This window comes from Nannospalax galili, unplaced genomic scaffold, assembly GCF_000622305.1.
Source record: "Nannospalax galili isolate Female #2095 unplaced genomic scaffold, S.galili_v1.0 scaffold443, whole genome shotgun sequence".
In the NCBI taxonomy this organism is placed as follows: Eukaryota; Metazoa; Chordata; class Mammalia; order Rodentia; family Spalacidae; genus Nannospalax; species Nannospalax galili.
In genome coordinates, this window is record NW_008352479.1 from 185,428 (window position 1) to 200,809 (window position 15,382).

The 15,382-nt window shown below is 43.2% G+C and overlaps 1 protein-coding gene across 4 annotated transcripts in view; it reads left to right on the forward strand.

Annotated features, from left to right (window-relative positions):
* Nucleotides 1-10,484: 10,484 nt before the first annotated feature.
* Nucleotides 10,485-15,382, forward strand: part of Mobp (myelin associated oligodendrocyte basic protein) — a 43,843-nt gene continuing 38,945 nt past the window's right edge. For 2 of the 4 annotated variants that reach the window (XR_607831.3, XM_008849426.2), the window contains exon 1: nucleotides 10,485-10,868. The gene's annotated coding sequence lies outside the window, so the exon portion shown is untranslated. The remainder of the gene's footprint in view (nucleotides 10,869-15,382) is intronic. The other 2 variants (XR_003846488.1, XR_607832.3) reach the window with 2 other exon arrangements.

Here is a 15,382-nt window from a genome sequence, read left to right on the forward strand (position 1 = left end):
TGTGTATGCATGTATTGCCTGCATGTAGATTAGTGCACCCGTGTTGTGCAATGCCTGTGGAGGACAGAAGAGGCTGTCAGAATCCCTGGAACTGGAGTTACGGACAGTTGTTAGCTGCCATGTGGGTGCTGGGATTCGAACCCAGGACTTCTTCAAGAGCAGTCAGTGTTCTTAACTGCTGAGCCATCTCTCCAGCCCCTCATTTAATTCTTAAATAACTATAGTTACTAATGTGGGCCTACTTGGTGTATGCTACATAACTCTCAAACTTTGGAATCACATTCTGACATTGTTGTCTATATTTCCTGCTCCACATACATTTTTGTGCACTGCTTGCCTATTTATTTATTTATTTATTTATTTATCTATTTATTTATAGACACTGTTTCCCACTGTAGTCCAGGCTGGCCTCAAACTCATTATATAATACAGACTGGCTCCAAACTATGTAGCCCAGGCTGGCCTTGAACTTGCAGCAAATTTTTTACCTGAGACTCCCAAGTGCTGGGGTTCTAGGTGTGTGTCACTGTGCCTGGCATTACTTACTTAAAAAAAAACCACCTCTGTGTGTATTCTTGTATGTTGGTATGGATGTATGTGTGCTATGGCGTGGAGGTCAGAGGTCAGTCTTGGGTGTTAGTCTTTGCCTTTCACCTTGAGACAGGCCTTCTTTCTTGGTCACTGATGTGTTCATCAGCTAGCTGGTTCCCCTGCTTTGGGGACTCTCCTGTCTCTTCCTCCCACCTCTCTATAAGATCGCTGTGATTTCAGAAGTATGCTACCCTGTCTAGCTTTATGTGCTTCTGTGACAAGTGCTTTACCTACTGAACCATCGCTCCAGCCCAATAGTTGCTTGAAAATAACCAAGTAATGGACTGGAGAGATGGCTCAGTGGTTAAGAGCACATGCTGCTCTTGCAGAGGACGTCAGACAGCTCAAAACCACCTGTAACTTCAGAGGATCCAATGTTCTGTTCTGGCCTCCAAGGGCACCCAGATACATGGTATACACACACACACACACACACACACACACATACACACACACACACAAACACACACACACACACACACACAAATAAAAAATTTTAAAATCAAGTAAATATCTCCAAAGCCAGCATTGTAAACATACGCCATCATCTAAGGGGATTTACTGTTGAAATGCTGAAGTATCTTGAGCCAGTGATTCATGGGATATTGGACGCAGATTGAGTATTATTGCTGTGTTTTCCTTTAAATTTTAAATATTCTGTGACACCCCCGAGAGCTTTCTGTGGCACATTAGAACTCTTCAGCAGAGTTGCCAGGAGTTTCATGTATTGAAATCCCACATAGTGCATTGTCTGAGCTCTGCAGCTCTCATGGAGGAAACACTGCACAGATGAACACAGACAGGCAGAGAGCATGTGTTGTGAATGAACTCACATGCAAATCAAATTTTTCCACTCCAAAGATTTCTGAAGCTTCTTTTTTTTTATATTATTTATTTATTTATTCTATATGTTTGTATCTGGGTGTGGGTGTGTTCATGCTATGGTGCATGTGTGGAGGTAAGAGGATAATCTGCAAGAGTCAGTTCCTCCTTAGACCATGTGGGTTCCAAGCATCTCTAATACTGAGCCATCTTGCTGGCCCATGAAAATTCTAATATAACTTTGAATCTGGACGCTCACTCCACTTAATGTGGTTATGATTTGCATTTTAAATGTTCTTGGAGACCATGTGCTAAAGACTTGGTTCCCCCTTGGGAGGTGGTAGAAGTTGGAGGAAGTGGGACCTAGAAGAAGGTAGTGCCCAGGAGTGTGTCTTTGTGAGGGACATTGGTGCCCGGCCCTTTCCTCTCTCTGTGGCTTCTTGGCTGCTATGAAGTAAGCTGTTTTTTGTGTCACATGTTCGCGCCACAATGGGCTGCCTGCTGTCTACTTTATTCAGTCTACTGACTAATGCTAATTTCTTCTGGAAACAGCCCCAGGCATATCTAGAAATAATATTGAACTATCTGGGCACCGTGTGGCCAGTCAAGTCAACACATACAATTTATCTATCAGTGTGGTATTTTGATAAAAAGCTTGTAGCTTGTGTGTGTGTGTGTGTGTGTGTGTGTGTGTGTGTGTGTGTAGGGGGGGGAGGCTCCTGTGTGTGTGGGTATATACAGGCATTGTTGTACCTCATCCACTGGACCCCAAAAAGACCACCGAGGACCCAACACACCAAAATGCAAAAGCAAAGGTTTATGGTTTATTCGGGCTTAAGCTTGGGCTCCCAGAACTCACCAACTCAATGGATCCGTCCTGAGAGCCCAGAGTAAAGGAGCGTGGAGCCTTTTATAGGTTTTAGACAAAGAGAGGAGGGGGATACCGAAGACACATTTTGGTTGGTTCAAGGAGCCCACGCACGTCAACATAATTTTAAACCGATTGGATGTATAAGATGCAGCCCTGGAAGTTTCTTATTGGCAGGTGCTATTCTCAGGGCTGTGGAATGTGCTGACTGTTACCTGTGGGGCCAGGAGTCTCCGTTTTTACCTTATAGGGCAGTTTTTATGCTCGGGCTTGCTTAACCTATAGATTCCTGGAAGGGGGGTGGGGAATAGCAGGCGGGGGTCAGGGCATGCCAGGGCATGTCTAGGCATGTCTAAAGCAGCAGCCAAGCATTTTACAGAAGCTAAAAGAGCAATTAGTGAGGGTCTGGAGGGATTGGGGGGTAGCGGGTGAATGGAGAGGGTCTCAGGGTTCTACAGCATGTATACATGCATGTGGAGGTCAGAGGACAACGTTTGGAACTTTTCCTCAGGCCCCTTCTACCTTAAAAAAATGTTCATGAGTGTTTTGCCTGCGTGTATGTAAGTGTACCATGTGTGTGCAATGCCTGCGGAGATCAGAAGAGGGTATTGGATCCCCTGGAACTGGAGTTAAGGATGGTTGTTAGCTGACACATGGGTGCTGGAAACTCAACTTGGATCCTCTGCAAAAGCAGCCAGTGCTCTTAACCACTGAGCCATCTCTACAGTCTCTCTGTCTCTGTCTCTCTTTGTCTCTGTGTCTCTCTCTGTCTCTGTCTCTCTCTCTCTGTGTCTCTCTCTGTGTCTCTCTCTCTCTCTGTCTCTCTCTCTGGTCTTTTTGAAACAGGGTCTCCCTGTAGCGCCAGCTGGCCTGGAACTCACTATGTAGACCAGGCTGGCCTCAAACTCACAAAGATCCTACCTCTGCCTCCCAAGTGCTGGGATTAAAGGTGTGTGCCACCACACCTGGCTATCCCTCCCTTTCTCTTAACCCTCATGTTTAAGTCTATATTTAAAAAATCTTTATTAAATCCCAACCCTGGTTCTCCTCAGCTTAGCCACATATACTCTTTACAACTTATTATGAACTGGGGCTGGAGAGACGGCTCAGTGGTTAGTGGTTAAGAGCACTGGCTGCTCTTGCAGAGGTCCCAGGTTTGAATTACAGCACCCACATGGCAGCTAACAACTGTCCATAACTCCAGTTCCAGGGACTCCAACACCTGTTCTTAACTACTGACTTCCATGGGTATTGCACAACACGGGTGCATTTACGTACAAACAGGCAATATTCTCATACACATAAAATAAAAATAATAAACTAAATATTTTAAGAACAACTTACTATGAACTTCAAGCCAACAAGCATAGAAACAAGATCTGTAGTTTATCCAGGGGCAATCCATTAGTGAGGGCAGCTTCTTTTACAGAGATACTGTGTTCTGATCTGACAGTGTCCTAGGGATTCAATAAAACAACCTGGCTGTCAATTCCAACCTATTAACTCTTGGTGGCAGCAAATTTCTTGATGTTTGTGATTTTCTCAAGGCTCTTAAAAATTCCTCCTGTTCTTCATTACATTGTGTGTGTGTGTGTGTGTGTGTGTGTGTGTGTGTGCCATAACATGTATATGGAAGTCAGAGGGCAACTTGTGGGAGTCAGTTTCCTCCTTCCACCATGTGAGTTTGGGGATTGAACTCAGTTCATCAAGCTTAGTTGACAAGCTTCTTTACCTGCTGAGTCATTTCACTGGCCCTCTAGGCACTTTTTACCCAATCCACCAGTTGCTTGGCTGCTTGGTAAGTATAGGTTTAAAACAAATAATTCTCTTTTTTTTCAAAGATTATTCCTATTTGTATTGGGTCCTGCCTCACTGTGTACTGTGTCCCTGGATAGCTGACCCCAGCAATCAGAACCAGGGCCCTTTTACTGAAACAGGCTGATGTCACAGGTGTACCCTTACTCTGGGTCTTTCCTTACAGGGCCACCCACTCCATTTTCCTTCTTCACTTAAACAGAATAGGATATGTGTATCAGACACAGTTGCAGTCTAGCCAAGGGACTTTTAACCCAGCAAACTGGAAAAAACCCAGTCCTTTAGTTAGGGAACAAGACGTCTGTTATTACACAGGTCACCACTGACTAGAACACAATTGTGACTGGACCCCCGCAGAGCACAGGGAGGCAGACAGCGACACTGGGCACAGAACTTGAGGACACACAGAAGCTTTGTCTGAGTGGCTGGCATAGCATTCCTCTGTTTACCAAGGCAAGTCAGGGACCCAAGAAGCTAGAAGTCTGCAAGGTCAAGGTCAGCATGGTAGATGAGATGGATTTTACCTAAACTAAGGACTGAAAGACACATGAAGGTTTGTTTTCCTCAGACTTATCAATCAATTCATCATTATTGTTTACTCTCCAATAGTTACAAACAGCCTGAGAGTTACTTATAAACAAAACATTCACATGTCATATTTTTAAAATTTTTTACTTATTATTTTTATTTTATGTGTATGCATGTATTGCCTGCATGTAGGTAAGTGCACCCGTGTCGTGTAATGCCCACGGAGGGCAGAAGAAACTGTCAGATACCCTCGAACTGGAGTTACGGACAGTTGTTAGCTGTCATTTGGGTGCTGGGATTCGAACCCTGGTCTTCTGTAAGAACAGTCAGTGTTCTTAACTGCTGCACTATCTCTCCAGCCCCCATATGTCATATTTATAAAGCAAGATAGCATCATTGTTAAAAATCATGTCCTGTCTTTTATCTCTTTTCATCAGATGAGATTTGGCACTGTCAGGGTCGTATGGCAGTAGACTCTTCAAAAAATTATTTATTTATTTATTTATTTATTTATTTATTTATTTATTTTTGGTCTTTTCGAGACAGGGTCTCCCTGTAGCCCCAGCTGTCCTGGAACTCACTATGTAGACCAGGATGGCCTTGAACTCACAGAGATCCGCCTGCCTCTGCCTCCCGAGTGCTGGGATTAAAGGCGTGGCCACCATGCCCGGCTTGTATTTTTTATATGTATGAGTGTTTTGCCAGCATGTATATAGGTGCAATATATGTGTGCAATGCCTCCCAGAGACCAGAAAAGGATGTCCAATCCCCTGGAATTGGACTTAGGGACAGTTATTAGCTGATATGTGGGTGCTGGGAACCTAACTCAGGTCTTCTGCAAGAGCAGCCAGTGTTCTTAACTACTGAGCCATCTCTCCTGCTCCCATTTTTTATTACTTTCAATTATGTGTATATGTGTATCTCTGTGTGGTGTGTGTGCATGAATGCAGTGCCCACAAATGCCAGAAGAAGGTGTCAGGTCCCCTGGGGCTAGAGTTATAAGTGGTTGTAAGCTGCTTGGTGTAGGTGCTGGGAACCAAACTTGGGTCCTCTGCAAGAGTGATACATACTCTTAACCACTGAGCTATTTCTCCAGTCCGTTGGCAGATTCTTTTAAAATCATAAGGCAACTTAAGATTTCTTTTAAATTACATCTGTGTGTAGGGGGGATGGGCATGTCATGACTTATGTGTGTAGATCAGAGGACAACTTGCAGGAGTCCGTTCTCTCCTACCATGTGGATTCTAGGGACTGAGTGCAGGTCCTCAGTCTTGGTGGTAAGCACCTTTACTCATTGACTCATCTTGCTGGCTCTGTAAAACAACTATTTTTTTTTTTTACTTATTTTTATTTTACATATATGAGTGTATTGCTTGCATGTAGGTAGGTGCACTTGTGTCATGCAATGTTCATGGAGGTCAGAAGGGGGCATCAGAAGGGGATGTCTGATCCCCTGGGACTGGAGTTACAGACAATTGATAGTGGCCATGTAGGTGCTAGGAAATGAACCCGAGTTCTCTGCAAAAACAGTCAGTGCTCTTAACCACTGAGCCATCTCCTCAGTCCCCTAAAACAAGTTTAATAACATATATTTTGATGTACAACTTTGTTAGACAAGAAATAACTGTTTAGTTGTGGACTTCAAATTTTTATTACATTTTAATTTATTTATTTTGTGGTGGTGGTGGTGGGGTGTATGTGTGTGTGTGTGTGTGTGTGTGTGTGTGTGTGCATGTGCCAAGGAGTACTTGTGAAGGAATCAGTTCTCTCCTTCTATAATGTGATCCTTGTTGACATAAAAGCACAACTCTCACCTCAAAGAGGATAAGAGATAATTTATTCTGAAGCCAAATATGGGTGATCATGGCCAGAGAACACAAGACTTAGGTTACCCCAAATTCCATGTTCCAGTGTGGAAGCAGTTTTATGAAGCTTTTGTAGTAACCGAACAAAGAAAAGTCATAAATCAAGACACTTTTCAAATACATTCAGTAGGTGGGTCAAAGCAAGCAGGGGGATTCTACCACAGGTCTCAGATGCTATCGGACGACATTCTTAGCTTTTTGGTTGGTGGGACCTGGTGGTTTGTTAATAAGTGCTTTTCAAAAAGATTTCTTATCTGTTAGTCACAAGATGTTAGATCAGAAACAGAGGTGAGCAAGGAAATGGCTATTTAGGGGCTAAAGATCGTCTGAGATAAATGATGATTAGACTCTGGACCTGCAACATTCCAGACTTTCCACAATCTCTAGAGCTCTAATCAGTTCATTAGTCTTGCAGAAGAAAGTTCAGTTTGAAGATGCAAGGTTTTCTGGCATTGAACTAAGGAATTAGGTTTGTCAGTAGACTCCTTTACCACAGAACCATCTTGACCTCTTCCTGATGGGACTTAAATATATTCATGTACTCATATGGTCCCAGTCTCCTTTTTAAAAAATTGTTTATTTATTATTATTTTTATGTGTATTGGCTTCATGTGTTTAAGTACACTCATGTCATGCAATGCCTATGCAGGTCAGAAAAGAGTGTCAGATTCCCCTGGAACTGGAGTTACAGATGGTTGTCAGCCACCATGTGAACTAAACCCAGGTTCTTTGCAAGAGCCGCCAGTGCTCTTAACTGCTGAGCGGTCTCTCCAGCCCAGGTTCCAGTCTCCTCTGATAAGTTTATAGGCAGGGCCTTTTCACTTTCAGGGATGAGTTATCACTCTACCTCATGGGTGGTGCTGGCCAGATGGTATTTTTGTGCATAAAGATAAGCCTCTGCATTTGCATTCAAAATGGAGCCAAATGCTGCTTGTAAAGTGGAGTCACCCAGGGCAAGGTACAGCCTGAAAGCCACCATTTCACATAACATGGAGTGATTCAGAGCAGGACACAGCCCTAGGGCCACACAAACCACACACCTGCCCAAGCACACCACCATCCCAGTAACCATGCTGCCCCGCACAGCACATTTGCCCCACACATTCAAAGCCATATCACAAGCAAGAGTTACACTCACAAATTCCTGTTTCCATACTCCATTCAGATTATTCTTACACACAACAACAACAACCCCCCAAAACCTAGCTTTCCTGTACACATCTTTGCTCACATGCCTTTGTCCTCAGTGCTCCAGCTTAGCATGCTCCATGGTTAGGAGCTGAATATTTAGGGCTGCCAAGTGCAGGCTGCCAGCCCCCCTGGAGAGCAGCCAACGGGATATTGGCAAAGCCTATCCTGGCTGACCCAGGGTCAAGGCACAGGCAGTTTGGCCCCTAGAGAGCAGATAACAGGATATTGGCAAGGCCTATACAGGTCAATCTCCAGGTGCATGTCTTTCACTTAGTAGTTCTGCTTGGGTACTGCTTATACAATTACATATGATAAATGCAACTGTTCCTAGGTACATGCTTTTGTCTTGGAAGTTCTGCTTGGCTACTGCTGCTGTAAGTTCATGTATTAATGAAACTGTGATTATTGAAATTGCATGGTTCAAAGGATCTTATGGTTTTGTGCTATATTTCTATAGTTGAATTGTCCTGTTCTGAGACAAGCATAAAAGCATTGTTATCCTGCAATAAAGTTCCTGTTTGGTCGTCAGTCTGCAGGTCCTCCTGATCCCAGCTGTTCCTGTATTTGTGTCTTTTTTCCTTCATCTCCTTACCCTTCCCACTCAGGTTTTTAGGATCCTTGAAGCCGGACTGTGGCACTCCACAGTACCTGACAAGGCCCACTCAAATTGCCATCTGTCTGCCCATCATCTGAACATCAGTTTGCTCACTCATCCATCTAACTGGTCCTCGCCTCCATGGTCCCAAGCCTCAGCTGCCCTGCTCTGCACCTTGGCTCTGCAGGCCTACAGCAGCTTTTCAACTGGCTTCCTTACCTATCTATCCTAGTGAGCCTTAACTGTCAACTTGACACAACCTAGAGTCACCTGGAAAGGGAGTCTTAATTGAAGGCCTTCCCAGATCAGATTGCCCTATGGGCATGTCTGTGGGGGATTGTCTAGATTATTAATTGGTGCAGGAGTGCCCAGCCCACTCTGGGTGACACCATCCCTAGGCAGGTGTTTCTGGACTGTATAAGAAAGTTAATCATGAGCCTGTGAATAAGCTTCTGCTTCAAGCTCCTGCTTCAGTTCCTGCCCTGATGTCCCTCAGTGATGGATGACTGTGACCTGAAAGTATAAGTGGCATAAACCCTTTCCTCCCGTAAGTTGCTTTTGGCCAGAGTGTTTTATTGTTATGGGAATCTGAGGCACAGGGCCAGTCATGCACAGAGAAGGCACCAAGAGACACATGTGGGGAAATCAGGAAAGTTTATGTACACAGGTAGACTCCAGCAGTTTCCTCCCAAAGAACTCAGTTTACATGATTACCATCACAGGTATTTATATGCCCCAAGATCACCTAATTTCCTTTCACAGGGATGTTTGTAGAGGCAGAGATTTAGGGCAGTGTTTAAGATATTTTTTAATAGTTTATTGCATGTGCCTTGGCAAATGAGGCAGTTTCAAATGACTGTCTCACTAGATAACTGTGGTATGTATTTCTTAAGATTGCATTCTCCATTTTAGTTTTGAGTCCTTTTTCAACACAAATTTTAGTAGGCATTTATAAAACCATTATAAGGTGAGTGCTATGTCCTAAAGTATAAAATCAATCATAAAACAGTATTTAGACACACGCAAAAGTGACATTAAATGCAGGAGTATATTTCTTTTCCCCATGATTATCGCAGTAACAGAACTCAAACTAGAACACCTTTTCAGCGGCTCTCTGCATCTGTGTCAGCTTTGCCTCTAGTGAGGCCTCTTAGAACTCCACCCGCCCCTTTAATCATTTTGTACTGTGAATGAAGTTCAAAGAAAAACTGCATCTTAAAACTGAACCTTCTACAACTGATCAACTGAGTAGAACTTCAGTGATCTAGGAGAGTTTGGAATGTTGCAGGTTCAGAGACTAATTACCATTTATCTTAGGCCATCTTTAATCCCCTAAATAGCTATTCCTTGCCCACCTTTGTTTCTGACAACATCCTGTGACTAACAGATTAAAAACCTTTTGGAATGTATTTGCTTAGTAGACCATCAGCTTTCACTAAAATGCTGAGTGTCATCAGGTAGCATCTGAGGCCTATAGCTGAGATTTCTCTCTTGCTGTGTCTGCCTATTTAATGTTTCTACCAATGTATTTGAAGTGTCTTGATTTATGACTTTTCTTTGTGCTGTTATTATAAAAACTTCATGACACCGTTACCACATTGGAACATAGGGAAGGTAACCTGAGTCTGTGTTCCTGGGCCATGGTCACTCGTCTTTGACTCCAGAATAAACTATCTTATCCCCTTTGAGGTGAGAGTTGTGCTTTTGCATTGACAGTATTCATTCTGTAGTCTACATAGACATAAATACAGAGCTGGATATAGATCGAGCTATAATTGCTGTGTGATGTGTAATGTGTGATCTGAGAGTTAATTTTAGCAACTAAGTTTGGCATTAAAACAACAACAACAACAACAACAACAACAACAACAACAACAACCATGTTTGCAGTGGTCACCTATCAAGGGAAATCAGGACCACTTAGCAAATCACAGCTAACGAAATTGATGCAGCTTGTGAATTTATTGTTATGTAACACATTTTGACATTGTGGGAAGACGCAAATGTGCCCCTTTATATTTCTGGCGTTGCATGCTCATGGCAGTTTGGTGGGATGAGCTGGCGTTATGGTATGGCAGGATGTGGTGTTCGTGGTCTGCTGTGGGTAGGGTGGTGTGGATGAGCCTTGGGCATGGATGGTATTGCACAGAACATTGATTATGTGGTGGTGGGAGGCTGGAGTGTGGCGTGGGGGCGGGGCTGCTGTGTGGATGTGGTGTGTGTGCCTCCGAGCGTGCATGATATGGCTGTGGCTTAGTTTAGCTTTTGTTCAGATTTTTCTTTTGCTCTTTGTCTTGGCCTTTGTTCTTGCCTTTGTTTGGCCTTTGTTTTGTGTTTGTTTTGCTCTTTGTTTAAACTTTCTTTAGCTTTTGTTTGGTCTTTCTTTAGCCTTTTGTTTAAACTTTGTGTGGCCTTTGTGTGGCTTTTGTTTTAAAGTACATCTTGCCTAAGGACCCATCACAAACACCTTCTGTAATGAAAAACGCAGACATATAGCCTCTCCCTATATATTCTTCATGCATTGAGGTGGGTCAACTCCACAGGGACCTGCGATCCACTGGAATCTGTTCCACACAGTAACTACTGCCTGCAGGTAAGAGAATTTCGCTGGTTTTAATTCACTTTCTAACTTCACATGCAAATAATAAGGATCTGTTTCCCTATGAGCATTTCGATATATCCCAGGGGAAACCGGCTATAATAGCAGCTGAGGAATAACAGCTGAGGTTGGATGAACATAAAAAACAAACAGAAGAGAGAAAGGACAGCATGTTCATTATGACCTGGGCAAAGGGTCCTTCAGGAATATATTCCTGCTAGTGTTTGGGATTTGTTTGAGCCAGGCAGGACGCTTTAAATCCTAGCTTGGATATTCTTGGGTTCAATGCCTCTGCTGCTGGAGGGAAATCAATGATGCTGTTGGCTTCTTCCCTACCCTCACTGTTTCTTCTTTATAAGTTGTCATGACTTAAAGATGATTTCTTCCTGCCCCCCTCCCCCTTGCCCCAAGGATTTATACACAGTTAATGGTTGAATGGTGGTAGGGGTAGAGACATTTTCTTCAGTCAGTTGGTAAGGTGCCCATGCTCCTGTAAAGCACCCTAAAAAAACTCATTGGATCCTCCCTCCTCCAAAAAAGGGATACACACACAAAAAGACATGAAAGCAGAGGTGGGGGCTGGTTGGGAAGAGGAAGGGGATCCTCAGGAACAGGAGGGGGCAAGAGAGGGTAATGGGATGAATATGACTGAAATACATTATGTGTAAGTATGAAAAGGTCATGGTGAAACTCATTATTGTGTACAGTTAATATATGCTGATGAAACATTTTTTAAATGTAAAAGGAGTTAAGATTAGAAAACAAATTTAAAAAAGTGTTTCTTATCTGGGAACAACTGTCCCTTAAGGGCTTAAGGACACAGTTGGATCTGTGTGTGGGGGAGGGTTGGGCAGGGTTGCCTCATGGAACAGCAAAGACCAAATCTGCACCCTAAATGGAGAGATGTTAATGCTCTGTCTTACACAAAATCTCTAGAAATCACAGCAGTCTTCAGTTCTGCTGTGACAGAAAAAGGAAAGGAAGGATTATGCATGAGGGAAATAAAGTAACGAACTTGGCTAGGGTTATTAGGAAGAAATGGAGAAAAAGATTCTGAATCCATTGTGAACAAAACAGGGAGGCAGGAAACAGGCTGTAGCCAGATGTGCAGATCTGCTACTTTGTGGTTATTTAGGGTGTGTGTGTGTGTGTTGCGGGGGATTGCTGATGAGTGGATTTCAAAATCGTTTCAGATTTATAGAAAAGTTGCAAGCAGTACAAAAAATTCCAGGTGCACCCAATTTTCTCAAATGTTAACACGACACCACATTCTCTTGATTATGCTCTAAATCCACCAACACAATATGCATTGTATCCTCTCCTAGCCACTTGAGAGTAAACTGCTGATCGTATCATCATCAGAAAAGTAACGCTGAGAATGTTAGGTAATCTTACATCTAATCTAGAGATACCTTGAGTTCATCTATGAGATGCCTTTGGTTGTCACGTCTTTAATTTCCTTTGATCTCCAATGGTGCTGGGACAGCCACTGTTCTTGACCGTGTGTGTGTGTGTGTGTGCGTGTGTGTGTGTGTGTGCGTGTGTGTGTTGTATGCATGTATGTGTACATGGGGGTTCGGTTGTACCCTCACATGCATAGGTAGAGGCCAGAGGTATCACTCTGCTGCTTTCCCCTTTACTCTTTGAGACAGGGACTCTCAAGGAACCTGGAGCTCACCCTTTTGCCTAGACTTGCTGGCCAGCAAGCTTCAGGGATCTGTCTGTCTCCATTCCCATCCCCTTACCCCTGCCCCCCAAGTGCTGGAGATACAAGTGTAGACTGCCTATACCTGGCTTTTATGTGGATGCTGTGGATCTGAACTCAGATCCTTAGGCTTATATAGCAAGCACTTTACTCACTCAGTCAGACTCAACCTTGACAGTTTTGAAGAGCAGGCCAGTTAGGTTGTTAAATGTCCCTCAATGTGAGTTTGGTGTGAATGAAATCCAAATGAAGCAGCTTTTGATTGGCTTAGATTGGCCAAGGCTGTGAGCAGGCTCCTGACCAAATGTGTCCTCTGGGTTTCCATACCAACACCTAGCGCAGAACTTATCCTTGCTGGGAAGATGTAGCATTAAGGTGTCATGATTGTTGCATATGGGCTGTAAGAGTCACCTTGAGGTTTAATAAAGTGTTTTATACTTGAAGGATTTTGGGTGTGGGGATATAGCTCAGTTGGTAGTGCCTACCTAGTTGGCACAAAGCTCTACAGTCTCTAGCACTGTATAAACTGGACATGGTGATGCAAGCCTATAATCCCAGTGCTCAGGCGGTAGAGGCAAGAGGATCAGAAGTTCAAGTCACCTTTAGCTATATGGGGAGGTAGAGGCCAGCCTGAGACCCTCCCTGAAAAACAAGATTATGCATTCTCATGATGAACAATCCTGGGAAAGAAAATGAAGTCACAAAGACCCCTTTTTTCCTCAGTCAAAAGAATTGAGGGTCAGGATATGAAAGGTGTAGGGGGTCAGGAGAATCTTTTGGTAAAGCCTGCTTCTGACAATTTAGAATTCTGCTAGGCTAGGCTGGATTGGGTTGATGATCATGATTCATACTTGAATCTGATTATGTAACTTTTATTTATTTCCTTTAAATTTTTTTTTTTTATGTATAAGAGTATATTGCCTCTGTGTGTGTAAGTGCACCCATGTTGTGCAATGCCTGAGGAAGTCAGAGGAGGGCATCAGATTCCCTGGAGCTGGGGTTACAGATGGTTGTCAGCTGCTATGTAAGTGTTGGGAATGGAACCTGGGTCCTCTGCAAGAGCAGCCAGTGCTCTTAACCACTGAGCCATCTCTCCAGCTCCTGATTATGTAACTTTTAACTCAATCTCTGTTTAAGAGTTACTAGGATTTTAAAGGAGCACCTAAAATCTCTGTACGTGGAAATGATGAAAAAAATTGTAAATCCAGAAATTTTACAGATAACTCCCAGCAGTGTGTAAAAGTGGCCCTTTGCTCATATATGTCTTTGAACTTGATAGGCTTCATTAGCCAACGGTGAGAGCAGGCCCACAACCAAGTGTCTCCACACCCAGCATAGGGCTCCCCCTTTGGGGGACAGGAATAGAAATTTTAAGACATGTTTAAGACATGCAAGGTCTTCTGACTCTCAACAAAATCTGTGAGGAGAAAATATCCACATCTTACAGATGAGAAAACCAAAAGAGACCAACCATCTCACTATTACACCTGGTTAGCAAGCGGCACAGCTGTCAACTCAAGTGGACACATGCCTTTCTCTACTGCTGTTCCATGTCCAACACACTGTCCTTTTAAAATAATGTAACATACACATTAAAGCTGTGAAAATTGAAAGGGAAAAGGTAGGCTTAAAAAAAAGGTAAACAATATTTTGAAAATAATTTTATACCTTGATGTGAACATTTTGTTAAAATTTAAATGACACACATTTATTGCTGCACATAATTCATCACATACATTAAACATAAAATTTCCTGTGGGCAATAATAAGTGTGACTTATAAGTCACAAATTTGAAGTCTATTTTTTATTCTCTCCCCCTTTTTTTTTTTTGTCTTTTTGAGACCGGGTCTCCCTGTAGCCCCAGCTGTCCTGGAACTCACTATGTAGACCAGGCTGGCCTTGAACTCACAGAGATCTGCCTGCCTCTGCTTCCTGAGTGCTGTGATTAAAGGTGTGCGCCACCATGCCTGGCCCCAATTCTCTCTCTTTTTAAAAAAAATCTGAACTAGTTTATTTGGCTTGCTAACAGAGCATAGGGTGGGGGGTTATTACAGAAGAATGTGTCTCCCCTCCATTTACAGCTGCCCTGGAAAGTCCACACTCAAATATAGATCCTGTAACTTCTCAATAGCTGTACAAAATGGCAAGAGAGGTGCCTCATGACGTTCTCAGCTTATATATTCTTAGCCCTACCCCACATGCAGCTAAGGTCTACTGATTGGGTGGGAGGGGTAACTGACTTCCCCCTTGACTCCTTGATGAGTGTCAGAGGGAGGTGTGACTATAGCTTGCTGGCATAGTGCTCAGAGGACACTTCCAGTTAACACTCCACCCCTCCTCCGACTCTTACATTCTTTCCACCAACTTCTTCCACAAAAGTCCCTGTGCCTTGGAGGGGGTGGTAGGTGTGGGATGATCTTCCTCCCATTCTGGTAAGGCACTGAACTTTCGGGTCTCTGCGTTGTCTGTTTTCCATGGGCTCTTGGCCCATTTCAATGGGATTCCATCTACTATAAAAACACAAAGAGCAAGAACCAAGAACATCTAAACAGTGGCTGCTATAATAACTTAATCTATGGTGTAAACACAAATGCTTGGATGGTACTTTAGCAGGTACCTCACATCCATCTAACAAAACAATTGCAGTGTTTATGGAGACTTGACTTTCCAGCAGAATGACTTTGTGAAAGTGAGCACAAAGATTATACAAATATAAACCATTTTTCCTCCCTCACAGAGGTTATAAAAAATTAGAAGGGGGGCAATTGATTAAGTTGATACGTGATGTTTTATAAAAATGAG